Here is a 14,501-nt window from a genome sequence, read left to right as displayed (position 1 = left end):
CATACAGAAATGTCTGGTGTTGATCGTGGCAACAAGGGAGCCCTGCCTCTCACTCCCTGTTTCCCTCTGATCAAGACATGGCAAAGGGTTTCCCTGGTGGTGCAGTGGTTGGGAGTCTGCCTGCTGATGCAGGGGACGCAGGTTCGAGCCCTGGTCTGGGAGGATCCCGCGTGCCGCGGAGCTGCTAGGCCCGTGAGCCACAAACTGCTGAGCCTGCGCGTCTGGAGCCTGTGCTCCACAACGGGAGAGGCCGCGATAGTGAGAGGCCTGCGCACCGCGGTGAAGAGTGGCCCCCGCTCGCCGCAACTAGAGAAAGCCCTCGCACAGAAACGAAGACCCAACACAGCCAAGGATAAATAAATTAATTAATTAATAAAAAACTACAGGGAGAACAATGATTTAAAAAAAAAAAAAGACATGGCAAAGTTCATTTGCACATTCAACAAATTGTATTCTTTTCATAAAGCAAGCATAATTTTATTAAGTTATCTTAGCATCTAATTGAGGAAGAGGGTAAAGAAGGAAGATAATACAATCGTCCCTCGGCATCTGCGGGGGATTGCTTTCAGGACTCCCACGGACACCAAAATCCACAGCTACTCAAGTCCCTCATAGAAAATGCCCTGTACGTGCTCGCTTCGGCAGCACATATACTAAAATTGGAATGATACAGAGAAGATTAGCATGGCCCCTGCACAAGGATGACACGCAAATTCGTGAAGCGTTCCATATTTTTTGATTCACTTTTGTTATAAAGCAGAAACTAACACACCATTGTAAAGCAATTATACTCCAGTAAAGATGTTAAAAAAAAAAAAAAGAAAGAAAGAAAATGCCAGTCAGTCCTCCGTGTCCACTGTTCTGCATCCGCAGATTCAACAAACCGTAGCTGGAAATCCATGGTTGGTTCATTCCATGGATGTGCAATACTCAGATTGAGGGCTGACTGTATTAACAAACCCAGCACGTGCTTGACTCTGTGGTAGGTGCTCTAAATATATTATCTCATTTAATCCTTTCAACATTCCTGTGAGGTAGGCATTGCTCACCCATTTTGCAGATGTGAATATAATCACAAAGTCCATGTTATTGGGAACTTAGCCGCCACCGTTACCCAGCCCAGTTTTGAGCACGATGGTCTAGGCAAGTATCTAGCACAGCATATGACTGATATATGATAGATGGGCTTGGCTGGATCCTGGTCCCTGATCAAGTTGATAAAGTTTTACCTAGTTTTTCCTGCCCTTCTGCCTTATTTCAGCACTCCAAACATATATTGGTGGAGAACCGGAAGTTCTGAGCATCATATTAGGCTCTTTAAAGGAAAAGTCAAAGTCTTATATGCATTTATTTATACATTACTTTTTCCTTCCAGGGATTTAAAGTGATTTACTGGGACTTCCCTGGTAGCGCCGTGGTTAAGAATGCGTCTGCCAAAGCAGGGGACACGGATTCGATCCCTGGTCCGGGAAGATCCCACATGCCGTGGAGCAACTAAGCCCGTGTGCTACAACTACTGAGCCAGCTCTCTAGAGCCTGCGAGCCACAACAACTGAGCCTGCATGCCACAACTACTGAAGCCTGCGTGACTAGAACCTGCACTCTGCAACAAAGAGAAGCCACCGCAATGAGAAGCCCGTGCACCACAATGAAGACTAGTCCCTGCTCGCCGCAACTAGAGAAAGCCCATGGGCAGCAATGAAGACCCAATGCAGCCAAAAAAATAAAAATAAAATAAAGTGATTTACCACAAAGATACCTACAATAACATGACTAAATACAAATAAGAATAAAATAATAGGATCATGGGTAACTTAAACATGACTAGTTAAAATAAAATAAAAGCTAATAACGGAAGAGGCAAAGTAAAATCATAAATATGTAGGCTATAAGGAATTATATAGTTGCCATAATTAAGCCTGAATTTTTACTTTTTGTTTACTACCAGCCAAACTGAAAAGGAAAATATGGTCAGTTACATAGTCCTTATTCTTAGGAAAAGAAACTTCCTCAAGGGAAGCTTAGCTCTTCGAAAAATTTGGTTCTAAATTATATACCTCATACACAATTTCATATTAGCTTCCACCCGCCCCACTCATGACAGAGTAGAAACTATATCATACATTCCTAGAGCAAAAGCAGTAAAGTAAAACTCTATAGTAAAGGATAATAAAGAGGTTCTCAAGCTGGGATATAGAGTTTGTATCAGTTATCTGTTGCTTTGTAACAAATATTCCCAAAGCTTAAAACAGCCACCATTTTATTTGCTCATGATCCTGAGGGTCAGCAAATTGGGCTGAGCTCAGCTGGGCACTTCTACCAACACTCAGGCCTCACACTGCAGAGGTTCTGATAATGGGATGAGGCCCATTTATCAGCAGCAGATTAAAAAGCTCCTCAGGTGATTCTTATATATTGCCAAGCTTCAGAGTCATCAGCCTCGTGCACAACACTAGATCACAACTGAGTGAAGGCTGTTCTTCCCGGGTGAGGTAAAGTCAAAAAGGACTTTGAGAAGTCTGAGACCCAGATTAGCCAAAACAATACTGAAAAAGAACAAAGTTGGAGAACTCATACTTGCTGATTTCAAAATTTACTATAAAATTACAGTAATCAAGACAATGTGGCATGGCATAAAGAAGATGTATATATCAAGGGATCAGAATAGAGAGTCCAGGAATAAACCCTCACATCTATAATTAACTGATTTTCAACAAGGGTGCCAAGATCATTCAATGGGGAAAGAAGGGTCTTTTCAACAATATGTAAAGGAACGATTTTGGACCACTTTCTTCCATCATCTAAAAGAAGTTACTCAAAATAGGTCATAGACCTAAATGTAAGAGCTAGAACTATGTAATGCTTAAAAAAAAAAAAAAAAAGCATAGGATTATACACCAATGTAATGACCAAGTGGGATTTATCCTAGGAATGTAAGGTTGTTTTAAAACCCAAAATTTAATTAATGTAATTCACTATAGTAATAGAAAAAAAGGACAAAAACCACATGGTCATCTCAATAGCTTCAGAAAAATCATTTCTCAAAATCCAATTTACGTTCATGATACAATTCCCCAATAAACTAAGGAAAAAAGGAAGCTTCCACAATTTAACATTATACTTAACACTAAAAGACTGAATGTGTGATGGAATATGATTCAGCCTTAAAAAGGAAGGAAATTCTGACACAGGCTACACCATGCATGAACCTAGAAGACATTATGCTAAGTGAAATAAGCCAGTCACAAAAAGATAAATACTGTATGATTCCACTTATATAAAGTACCTAGAATAGTCTAATTCATAGGGACAGAAAGTAGAATGGTTGGTGCCAGATGCTGAGAAGACAGGGGAACAGGGAGTTATTGTTTAAAGGTACAGAGTTTCAGTTTGGGACGATGAAAAGAGTTCCACGGATGATGGTGGTGATGGTTGCACAACAGTGCAAATGTACTAAATGACAATGAACTGTACCCTTAAAAATGGTAAAAATGGTAAATTTTATGTTATGTAATTTTATATTTCACCACAATTTTTTTTTTTTTTTGGCTGCGTTGGGTCTTTGTTGCTGCGCCTGGGCTTTCTCTAGTTGCGGCGAGCAGGGGCTACTCTTGATTGCAGTGCGCGGGCTTCTCGTTGTCGTGGCTTCTCTTGTTGTGGAGCACGGTCTCTAGGCTCGCAGGCTTCAGCAGCTGTGGCACATGGGCTCAGTAGTTGTGGCTCGCGGGCTCTAGAGCTCAGGTTCAGTAGTTGTGGCGTACGGGCTTAGTTGCTCTGCGGCATGTGGGATCTTCCCGGACCAGGGCTCGAACCCGTGTCCTCTGCATTGGCAAGCGGATTCTTAACCACTGCACCACCAGGGAAGTCCCTCACCACAATTTTTAAAATAAAAATAAGTAAATACAATAGTGAAAGCATGAATGCTTTCCTAAGACCGAGAACCAGGCAGGGATATCTGCTCTCATCACTTTTACTCAGCATTGTCCTGGAATCTCCAGCCAGTTAAATAATGCAAGAAAAACAAATAAAAGGTATATAAACTGGAAAGGAAGAAGTAGAAATGTCTCTGTTCACAGACAACATGATCCTGTATGTAGAAAATTCTAAGGAGTCTCCAAAAACGTACTAGAATGAATAAACCAGATCAGCAAGGCCACAAAACCAATATGAAGTTAATTATATTTTAATATGCTAACAATGAACAATTCAGAAACGAAATTAAAAAGCAATTCCATTCACAATAGCATCAAAAAGAACAGGGCTTCCCTGTTGGTGCAGTGGTTGAGAGTCTGCCTGCCAATGCAGGGGACACGGGTTCGAGCCCTGGTCTGGGAAGATCCCACATGCCGCGGAGCAACTAGGCCCGTGAGCCACAACTACTGAGCCTGCGCGTCTGGAGCCTGTGCTCCTCAACAAGAGAGGCTGCGATAGTGAGAGGCCCGCGCACCGCGATGAAGAGTGGCCCCCGCTCGCCGCAACTGGAGAAAGCCCTCGCACAGAAACGAAGACCCAACACAGCCAAAAATTAAAAAAATAAAATAAAATAAATAAAGAATTATTCTAAAAAAAAAAAAAAAAGAACAAAATACTTGAGAATCAATTTAACAAAAAAGTGCAAGAACTATGCACCAAAACCCCTAAAACATTGCTGAGATATTTACCTGAACGTCTGATCAAATGGAGAGGCGTACCATGCACATCAATTGGAAGGCTCAATTATTGTTAAAGAGGCAGTCCTCCCTAAATTGATCTAAAGATTCCACATAATCCCCACGAAAATCTCAGGAGGGCTTTTTTGGTATAATAGAATTTGACAACCTGACCCTAAAAGTTACATGGAAATGCAAAGAACCTAGAAGAGCCAAACAGTTTTGAAAAAGAACTAAGTTGGGACACTTACACTACCTGGTTTCAAACCTTTCTATAAAGCTAGAGTAATCAGGACAATCTTTTTTTCTTTTTGGCTGCAATGCACAGCTTGTGGGATCTTAGTTCTCCAATCAGGGATCGAACTTGCACCCTTGGCAATGAAAGCACGGAGTCCTAACCACTGGGCCGCCAGGGAATTCCCTGGGACAACCTTGTATTGGCATAGACGTAGACATATGGGTCAATAAAACAGAATGGCATGTCCAGAAATAAGCCCTTATGGTCACAATCAATTGCTTTCCAACAAAGATGCCAAGGCAAAAAAAAAAAAAAAAAAGTATACCTTACCTCCCACTATACACAAAAATTCATTCTTAGATCTAAATGTAGGAGCTAAATAATTATTATCTACACTAATTCCAAAAATCTACCCCTCAAAAAACCCCCAGCTAACTAGCTCTTTGCTTTACTTCACTAGGGCAAATGACTAAGGTTAGAGGTGGGCCAAATATTTTGAATGCCGTTGTCTTTTATTTTTGACACCTTTACCAATATTTTTCTCTCTGTGACCAGATTTGTCAAGTTGAGTGCCTTGGAAGAAAACCCCATCACATTACCCTGATGGACGTCTGCATTGGAAAGAAAGGTAATGGAATTTTTAAGTTGATCCCAAGGGTACTGAAAAATCCTAGATGGGTTCTGAACTCAGATTCTGTTCTAAAGAATAATGTTTTCCATCTAGAGAATTTGACTGACAGTTGCGCTAATAATTTCTCAAATTTAGCTGTGATCATTCACCTTAATTTAATTTGAAGATGTAACAAGGAAAGGAAGACCTCCCCAGGGGTGTTCGCCACTGAGTTCCTTCGGCCTTAAAATGCTGAGAGGGTCTACAAAATTCTAGGTCAGCAGCTGTGATTTGGGGGATTTCACAGACGGAGGAGCCCCAGTTTGTGTCTATCCTGACAGCCTAAGATGCTGCTGGTCAGGACCAAGCCTGCTTCTGTGAAATGCCTCCGAGGCAAGCAATCCCTCATTAATCTTAAGACTCAGTAGACCTGCGAAATGAACAGCTCTCTCTAGGGAGCAGCTGTAGGTTTGCCCATGTCTTCTGGATTCCTTCCAGCTTCTGGGTAGGTTTCTTTCTTGCAGTTCAGGAATGGGTGTGGGAAGCAGCAAGCTTCAGCTCTCCACCAGGGAAAACATATTCATTCACCTGCCAACACAAGCCACAACTTGCGGGATCAACATTTCACTTCTTTTGTCTAGAGATTTGATACAAAGAATATCAGGTCCCCTTCCCATGAGGCCAATATAAAGCAACTGTATTAAAAACAAGGATATATACCCAAAACACAATTTCCATCTCTCTCCCTACTTACCCACAGATACTCATGGAAGTTGAATTTCAGACTAGCCATGCATGTCTTTTAGAAGATTAGCTTCCCTCCAACCAAACCAGCCAAACCTAAAACGTCTATTTTAGGTAGTAGTGACCTTCCTTTGTTTTAGAAGGTGTCATGCTCCCATCAGAGACATTAAATCTTTCTCTTCTCATGAATTAAAATGTCACAATTAAGAGTTGTAACTCAACGTTTACCAGCCCTCATATGCCACTGCCTACCTGAGAATTTCATAACTCTCAAGATAAAATGACAGCTCACACAGTAGGAAAAAAAAAATAGATACCATGTGAGTCTGAGCAAGTCATCGTCCTCTTCTTGAGAAAGTGTGTACAGGGGTTAGCATGCAATCACAGTGTCTCTTTCAGGTCTACTCTTCCTCGATTTTATGATAGATTACAGAAAATGCTTAGGACCATCCTTAGTGTGTGACAAAGTTAAGCATGGCATGGGATCCTAGCTCTCCACTGTCATTTCTGAGTGTTTCTCCTGCTAGTACTCTATTTTACGTTATTTTTTTTTCAATGAAATAATGTTCTCATCATCCTGCCTCTTTTTGATATTTCCTTTTATGTTTTAAAAACAGCATCTTTGGGGCTTCACTGGTGGCGCAGTGGTTGAGAATCTGCCTGCCAATGCAGGGGACACGGGTTCGAGCCCTGGTCTGGGAAGATCCCACATGCCGTGGAGCAACTGGGCCCATGAGCCACAACTACTGAGCCTGCACGTCTGGAGCCTGTGCTCCGCAACCAGAGAGGCCGCGATAGTGAAAGGCCCGCGTACCGCGATGAAGAGTGGCGCCCGCTTGCCATAACTAGAGAAAGCCCTCCCACATAAACGAAGACCCAACACAGCCATAAATAAAATAAAAATAAAAATAAAATTTAAAAAAACAGCATCTTTTATCAGATTATAAAATTAGTACTGTTCATTACAAAATTCTAAAATATGAAGAGAGGCATAGATGAGTCCCACTGTAAAGCAAAGTCTCATTTTGAATAATGTCAGGAATCACACCTCCTCCCCCTAACTACTCTGAGAAGTTTAGATTATGTATACCGAATTTCCTAAAGCCAGGCACACCTGAGATATGTTTTGCTCAGGCACCTGCCCGTTTGCAATCACTTCTTCCAGGAGATTCTGTGAGAGTCACTCATTTACAGACATTTTATTTCCTGCTTATGTCTAAAAACCACTTTGTGAGTCATGGCCATTTACTCACCTCCGTCGCTGTGTGTTGGCAGGTGTGTGACGGCAAACCTGCTGCCTGACAATGTCATTCTGTAACTGCCCCGCCCCAGGGAGCTGGGGCACACGGGCAGTGGTCCCCCTCCCACCACGGAAGTGCAGGGAGAAACTCCTGCTCCTCTCAACCTTGGGTCGGTGAATGATGTGGACCTGCCAACGACAAACGAGGCTTCTTCTGACTCATCCGTGCACAAAGCTGCTTTATCTCCCTCCTCTCACCCTTGTGCCCTCCCCAGCCTTTCCTCCAGACAAGCCAGGGATGGAAATGAAAGTGAACACCCTGGGCCCAGAGAGCTAGGAGGCTGCTGAATCAGGAGCCCGCCAGCCTTGCAGCAATGGCCCCAGTAATGCCTCACGCCTGGGCCACGCCTTTCACTGGGGACCGCAAAGTCCTTAAAAGCACTGGCTTCCGAGTCCCATGCAGGCCCTGCGAAATGACTGGACTGTTTTCAAAGTCTGGGAAGCTCAGGCACAGTGGGGTCACAGTCGTGATGGACATCACACAAGAAGATGATTCAGCGAGAACTGGGACTTCTGTGTTTTTAACCCCTCCTCCCCCACCCTTTTTCCTGATATTTTCTGGAATCGAACTCATATTTTCAATGGATGGGGAAAGGGAATAACAACTTTGTACAAAATATAATCTACAAATAGCAATCCAGTGCTTTAGGACAGCCCAGAGAATCTCTGTTTGTGTGGCTTTTAGAATAGCTTTGCTTCCTGAACTCTCCCGGGAGCGTCTCCCCTTTCTGAAAGCTTTATTTCTTACAATGCCAGTGTCTTTTAGAAGGCAGTCACCTCAGGTTTTAAGATGGTTTCTCAGATTTTGATGTGCAGAAAAATCACCTGGAGATTGTATTAAAATGCAGAATCTGGGGCTTCCCTAGTGACGCAATGGTTAAGAATCAGCCTGCCAATGCAGGGGACACGGGTTCGATCCCTGGTCCGGGAAGATCCCACATGCCGCGGAGCAACTAAGCCCATGCGCCACAACTACTGAGCCTGCACGCCACAACTACTGAGCCCACGTGCCACAACTACTGAAGCCGATGCGCCTAGAGCCCGTGCTCCGCAACAAGAGAAGCCACGACAATGAGAAGCCCGCACACTGCAACGAAGAGTAGCCCCCGCTCACCACAACTAGAGAAAGCCCATGCGCACAACAACGAAGACCCAATGCAGCCAAAAATAAATAAATAAAATAAATTTAAAAAAGAAAAAATGCAGAATCTGATCCTATAGACCTGGGTGGGGCCTGAGCCTCTGGATTTCTAATAAACTCTCAGCTGCTGCTGGTGGTCCAGTGATTACACTTTGAGTAGCAGGGGGCCAGCCAGAGAAAGCCACCTGTGGACACTGCCCTCTTGAAAAATAAGACTTAGAGCACATCCGTGGCTTCCCTCAACACCAGCTTTCTGGGAGCTTAATTATCTGAGTCTTTAATTATTCTGAGTTTAATTATCTTGACTCTTAAGAGTCTGATTTGCAAACCATGCTCATGTTAGCGCATCACAGCACTGGATGGAGGTAAGGAAGTCATGGTTGTTTAAAGCCTGTACAAACTAGGGAGACAGTTTTATCTCCGATCGTACTTAACGTAGTTAATAGACATGCTCCTTCGAAGAGTACTACCAGGTAAAATTGTTTGCTAAGCAACATTCCAATGCAATAGACTGAAAAAGAGATTAAATTAATAGGAGGTCACTTGAGAGTGAAGAGAAAAATTACCTTTCAAACCAGCCATCCAGTGCATCTCAAGAACATAGTCCAGGCACATAAGAGGTTTTACTACATCCATCTATCAGTGTCTGAAATGACCTTTCACCTCTGTCAAGTTATTCATGTGCCCAGTGGTTGTCATGGCAACGTTGATAACCAGCAGTGGCTTCTCAGCACCTATGGAATGCCGGAGTCATCCGAGCAGTCTCATTTTCTAGCCTTCCAGCCTGTCACCCTATAAACTAAGAGACGGTTGAGGCTCTAGGGCACAATTTCTAAGTAATTAGGGGTACTGCAGAGTCGAGGACCTTCCCAGACCTAAAACTTCAACCCACAGCCTCCAGGATCAGGAGACAGTCACCGAGGGAGGAACCTTGCCTGTGCTCTTCTGGCCCAGACAGCAAGGACAGAGACAAACGTGCGTCTGCTAACATCTACTGCCCACCAGCACCTTGCCCCGTGCCTCGGTGAGGGCAGGAGCGTGGAGATGGCGACAGCAGTGGGCCCCGCACGCTCCAATCCCCGAGTCCCCCCCGCTCCCCCAGCTCCAGCTTCCCCTAGACAGCAGACTTTCACTCTGTCCACAAATTCCTACAGCCCGACAACATAAAACTTCACTCACCTTTTTCTTTAATACTGGGAGATATTTCAAATGTACTGAAAAGTACAGATGATTTTGCAAATATGTATATACTAGCTTTATCAAATATCGACATTTTCGACAGAAACAAATGTCCAGGTAGAGTTGATATTCCCTGAGTACTTGTACCCAATCCTCTTTCTCTCCTTCTTTCCCGAGCTAACTATTACCATGCTTTGCTATTTGTCATTCCCATGCATATTTTACATCATGACTTCATATGTTAGTGATAATACAAATATGTTATGCTTTCCATGGCTTTATACAAATGGCATCCCACTACATGCAGCTTCTTAAAAACATTTTTTTTCACCGAAAATTATGTTTATGAGATGTATCCATGTTGACACATGTAACTCTAGTTCATCCATTTAAATTTGCTGTATAGTATTCCACTGCATGAATAAAAACAATTATTTACCTACTCTCCTGATCATGGGCACTGAAGTTGCTTGAAATTTTCTCTTACAGATAAAGTTGCCATGAACATACTTGTAAAGTCCCCTTGTGTGCATGTCCTAGGTTCATTACCTAGAAGTAGGGTTGCTGGGACACAGAATAGCATAGCTTTCCTTTTGCTAGATGCTTCCAATTTGCTTTCCAAAGTGTACCAGCTTACAATATCACCAGCAGTGGGGAGAATTCCTATCTTTCCACATCTTCACCAACACATAGAATAGTCAGACTTTTTAGTTTCTGCTCATTTGGCAGGAATAAAATGGTATATTCCTCCCTCTTTAAAAACAGCCTCATGAGATATAATTCATAGACCATACAATTCATCCATTTAACGTGTACAATCTGATGGCTCTGAGTTTATCTACAGAGGTGGGCATCCATCACCACAATCAATTGTAAAATATTTTCATTGCCCCAGAAAGAAATCCAGTTCCTCTTAGTTGTCACCCCCATACCCCCCTCCCCATCTCCCCAGGCCTAGGCAACCACTGACCTACTTTCTGTCCCTATAGATTTGCCTGTTCTGGACCTTTCATATAAGTTCATAAAAGAAGGAACCACACTTTCCTTCTTTTCACAAATTCCTACAACTTGACCACATAACATTTTGCTTAGTGTTTTTCTGTAATTTGGGGAAAGATTCAATATGTGGTTGCTGCCCATTTTAATTTGTATTTCCCTAATTACTAGTAATTCAGACAACGTCTTCATATTCTTATTGACCATTTGGGATTCTTCTTGAAAATGCCAATTTACATTCTTTTATCCGTTTTTAAATAGGATTGCTTGCCTTCTCGTTGTTTATTTGTAGGACTTAGTTACATATTCTGTACAGGCGTCCTTTATCGGTTCAATATGTTGCAGATATTGTTGGAAGGCAATGCTCCCTGGATTTCCCAGTGTTCCCTGCACTGTCCAGACCTTTTGGAGCAGCAAATATTGACATGCTATAAAGGTAGAAATGGTCTCCTTTCTCCCCACACCCATTTTTCTCTTCATTTTCTAAAGGTGATAAACCCAGAGCCATTTGTTTACATTCCAAATGGTTGTAAAAACCCAGAGAACTTCCTCTCCTCTCCCCAGAGCGGAGTGGTTTAGATTAGAGAGCAAAGGTCTCTCCCTCTACCTCCAGAGTGCAAGGGAGGGACAGATGTGCCGGCAGCATCTATACCGGCTCCGAGAGCCATCATTCTCCAGCTCTTCCCTGTGTTACAAGCCCCTGGACCTGCAGGACACATCTGCCCTCACTGTGTTGCCTGCTGGGAATTGGCAGAAAGACTGATAATGTCAGCAAATCACTGGTCTCTTCTCTGATCCAGAAACCTCATGCTTCCAGTCAGGATACTAAATGAATAATAGATATAAAAACTTAACTGGTATCCTCTCCTGGTCTGAAGCTTATCTTTTCCCTTTGTTTATGCTGTCTTTTTTTTTTTTTTTCATTGTAGTAAAATATACATACATAAAATTGACCACGTTAACCATTTTTTAGTGTAGGTTTCATTGGCATCAATATATTCACAATGTTATGCAACTATCAACCCTATCTATTTCTAGAAATGTTTCATCTTCCAAAACTGAAACTCTGTACCCATTGAACACCAACTCCCTCCCCCTCCCCCCTCCCCCAGCCCCCCTTCTACTTTCTGTCTCCATGAATTTGGCTACTCTGGGACCTCATATAAGTGGAATCATACAGTAGTTGTCCTTCTGTGACTGGCTTATTTCACTCAGCATAATGTCTTCAAGGTTCACCCATGTTGAGGCATATGTCAGAATCTCCTTCCTTTTTTAAAAATTGTGGTAAAATACACATAATAGGGAATTTACCATCTTAACCCTTTTTAAGTGTATAATTGAATGAAACTAAGTAGATTCACATTGTTGTATAACTATCACCACCATCCATCCCAGAACTCTTTTCATTTTGCAAAACTGAAACTCTGTATATCCGTTAAACAATAACTCCCCATTCCTCCCTTTTTAAGGCTGAATACTATTATACCCATAGTATGTATACAACACATTTTGTTTATCCATGTATCTGTCAGTGGACACTGAGGTTGTTTCCACATTTTCCCTATTGTGAATAATAGTCCTCTGAACATGGGTGTACAAGGATCTGAGTCCCTGCTTTGTTTATGCTTTTGATGAAAAAAAATTTTTTTAAGTTTTATTTTTTTATAAGATTTTTTTTTTTTTTGATGTGGACCATTTTTAAAGCCTTTATTGAATTTGTTACAATATGGCTCCTGTTTTATGGCTACAAGGCATGTGGGATCTTAGCTCCCCGACCAGGGATCGAACCTACACCCCCTGCATTAGAAGGCAAAGTCTTCACCACTGGACCGCCAAGGAAGTCCCTTAAGTTTCAACTCATTCACTTTTTTCACCCTTTCCTTTATGGTCTGAGGGGTTTGTTTTGTTTTGTTTTGTTTTTTATACCCCATGAAACATCATTTTTTTGAGTACACCATGCTTGCTATAGCGGCCTACCTGCTTCTGGCTCCTGTTGCCCTGAAATCAGAATGCGGAGGCTGTTCACCCCCAGCCCGGGCTCTAGGCCAACGCTGCCCAAAGCAAAGTAGACGGAGCTTGCTGGCTGGTTTCACGCAAACCCGATTCCGTGGACCCACTCATCGGGCTCTTCTGTCTGCTCTCCTTAGGCCCAACCCCAGGCTCGGCGCTCCAGCCTCACGTCTGGCTCCTCTTGGCTGAGTCCTGTCCACTCTCGTTGGTTCTTCTAATGAATAATCTTGTGCCTGAACTTAATCCCGGAGTCTGGGGCCTTGCTGTGTCCTCTGCCTGGTCCCCCAAACTCCCCCGAGATCATCTGGTTGCCTGAGTTCCACTCAGCTGCTTGCTCCAGGGATCTTTCGTAACCCTCATCCCAGGCCAGGGAAGTCTTGGATGGCCAGGGTCTTGGGTCACTGCCTCTCCCCCATCGCTGTTTAGACTACAACCAGAGATACTTAACATTCTTCATGAAACCACACTGACCATTATTCATTCTGCCTTTTTTTAATGTGAAAATTAAATTAATAAAAGGAAAGCTCACTAAAATGGAGTCGGGAGGCCAGAAGGGGGTGGTCTCACTACCGTACCACCCTGCATCATTACAGATCCCAACGGGAAGAAACTTCCCTTTTTTTTTTTTTAACCATGCTGCATGGCTTGCGGGCTCTTAGTTCCCCCACCAGGGATCAGGGATCGAACCCGGGCCCCAGCAGTGAAAGCGCTGAGTCCTAACCACTGGACCTTGAGGGAATTCTCCGGAAGAGACTTACCTTGCATCTCCGGCAGGAAGTGACACTTCTTTACTACCCAGCAGGAAGAAGAAAGATTTCTCCTCGCCTGGCAACAGCCCAGCCAATGAGAGACTGTCACAACTCAGCCAATGGAAAGCCACTGTACTTCGAACTCCCAGGTTCCTCCAGAAACAGCGTCCAGCTCTGTTACCTCCAGGGCACTGACGGCGTGGTCTGGTCCAGGAGCCCCTCGTCTCCACATGGACCTCCTGGAATCTCTCCATTGTATGCCTTGGCAGAGCTGCTGTGGTCATTCCCACTGTCAAGAACTCACTCAACAGAAACATTTTTTTAGTTTTTTTTTTTTTTTTTGCTGGGCCATGCGGCTTATGGGATCTAAGTTCCCCGACCAGGGATCAAACCCGTACCCCCTGCAGTGGAAGCACGGAGCCCTAACCACTGGACCACCAGGGAATTTCCTTCAACAAGATTTTAAACAAGTATTTATTGAGGCACCAACAGGTGGCCAGCCCTGAAGATGCAAAAGTAAATAAACAAAATAATTGAAATCAAGTTCTCGAAGGGTTCTTTGTACACCCATGTTCACAGCAGCACTGTTCACAAAAGCCAAAAGGTGGAAGTAAGCCAAGTGTCCATCAATGGATGAATGGATAAACAAAATGTGGTCTATACACACAACGGGAAATTATCCGGCCTTAAAAAGGGAAATCTGGCATATTCTGCAAAATGGATGAATCTGGAAGACAGTATGCCAAGTGTAATATGCCAGTCACAAAAGGACAAATACTATAGAACTCCGCTTAAATGAGGTGTCTCAGATTCATAGAGACAGCAGGTAGAATGGTGGTTGTCAGGGATTGTGGAGAGGGAGGATGGGGATTTAGTGTCTGGTGG

General features: G+C 43.2%; 1 non-coding gene across 1 annotated transcript; it reads left to right on the top strand.

The window, feature by feature from the left end:
* Nucleotides 1–629: 629 nt before the first annotated feature.
* Nucleotides 630–736, top strand: LOC132375514 (U6 spliceosomal RNA). Its single transcript, XR_009506058.1, has one exon. It is a non-coding gene; the product is annotated as a U6 spliceosomal RNA (small nuclear RNA).
* Nucleotides 737–14,501: the final 13,765 nt, after the last annotated feature.

Source organism: Balaenoptera ricei, chromosome 11, assembly GCF_028023285.1.
Source record: "Balaenoptera ricei isolate mBalRic1 chromosome 11, mBalRic1.hap2, whole genome shotgun sequence".
NCBI classification, from domain to species: Eukaryota; Metazoa; Chordata; class Mammalia; order Artiodactyla; family Balaenopteridae; genus Balaenoptera; species Balaenoptera ricei.
This window is presented reverse-complemented; position numbering and strand designations above follow the sequence as displayed.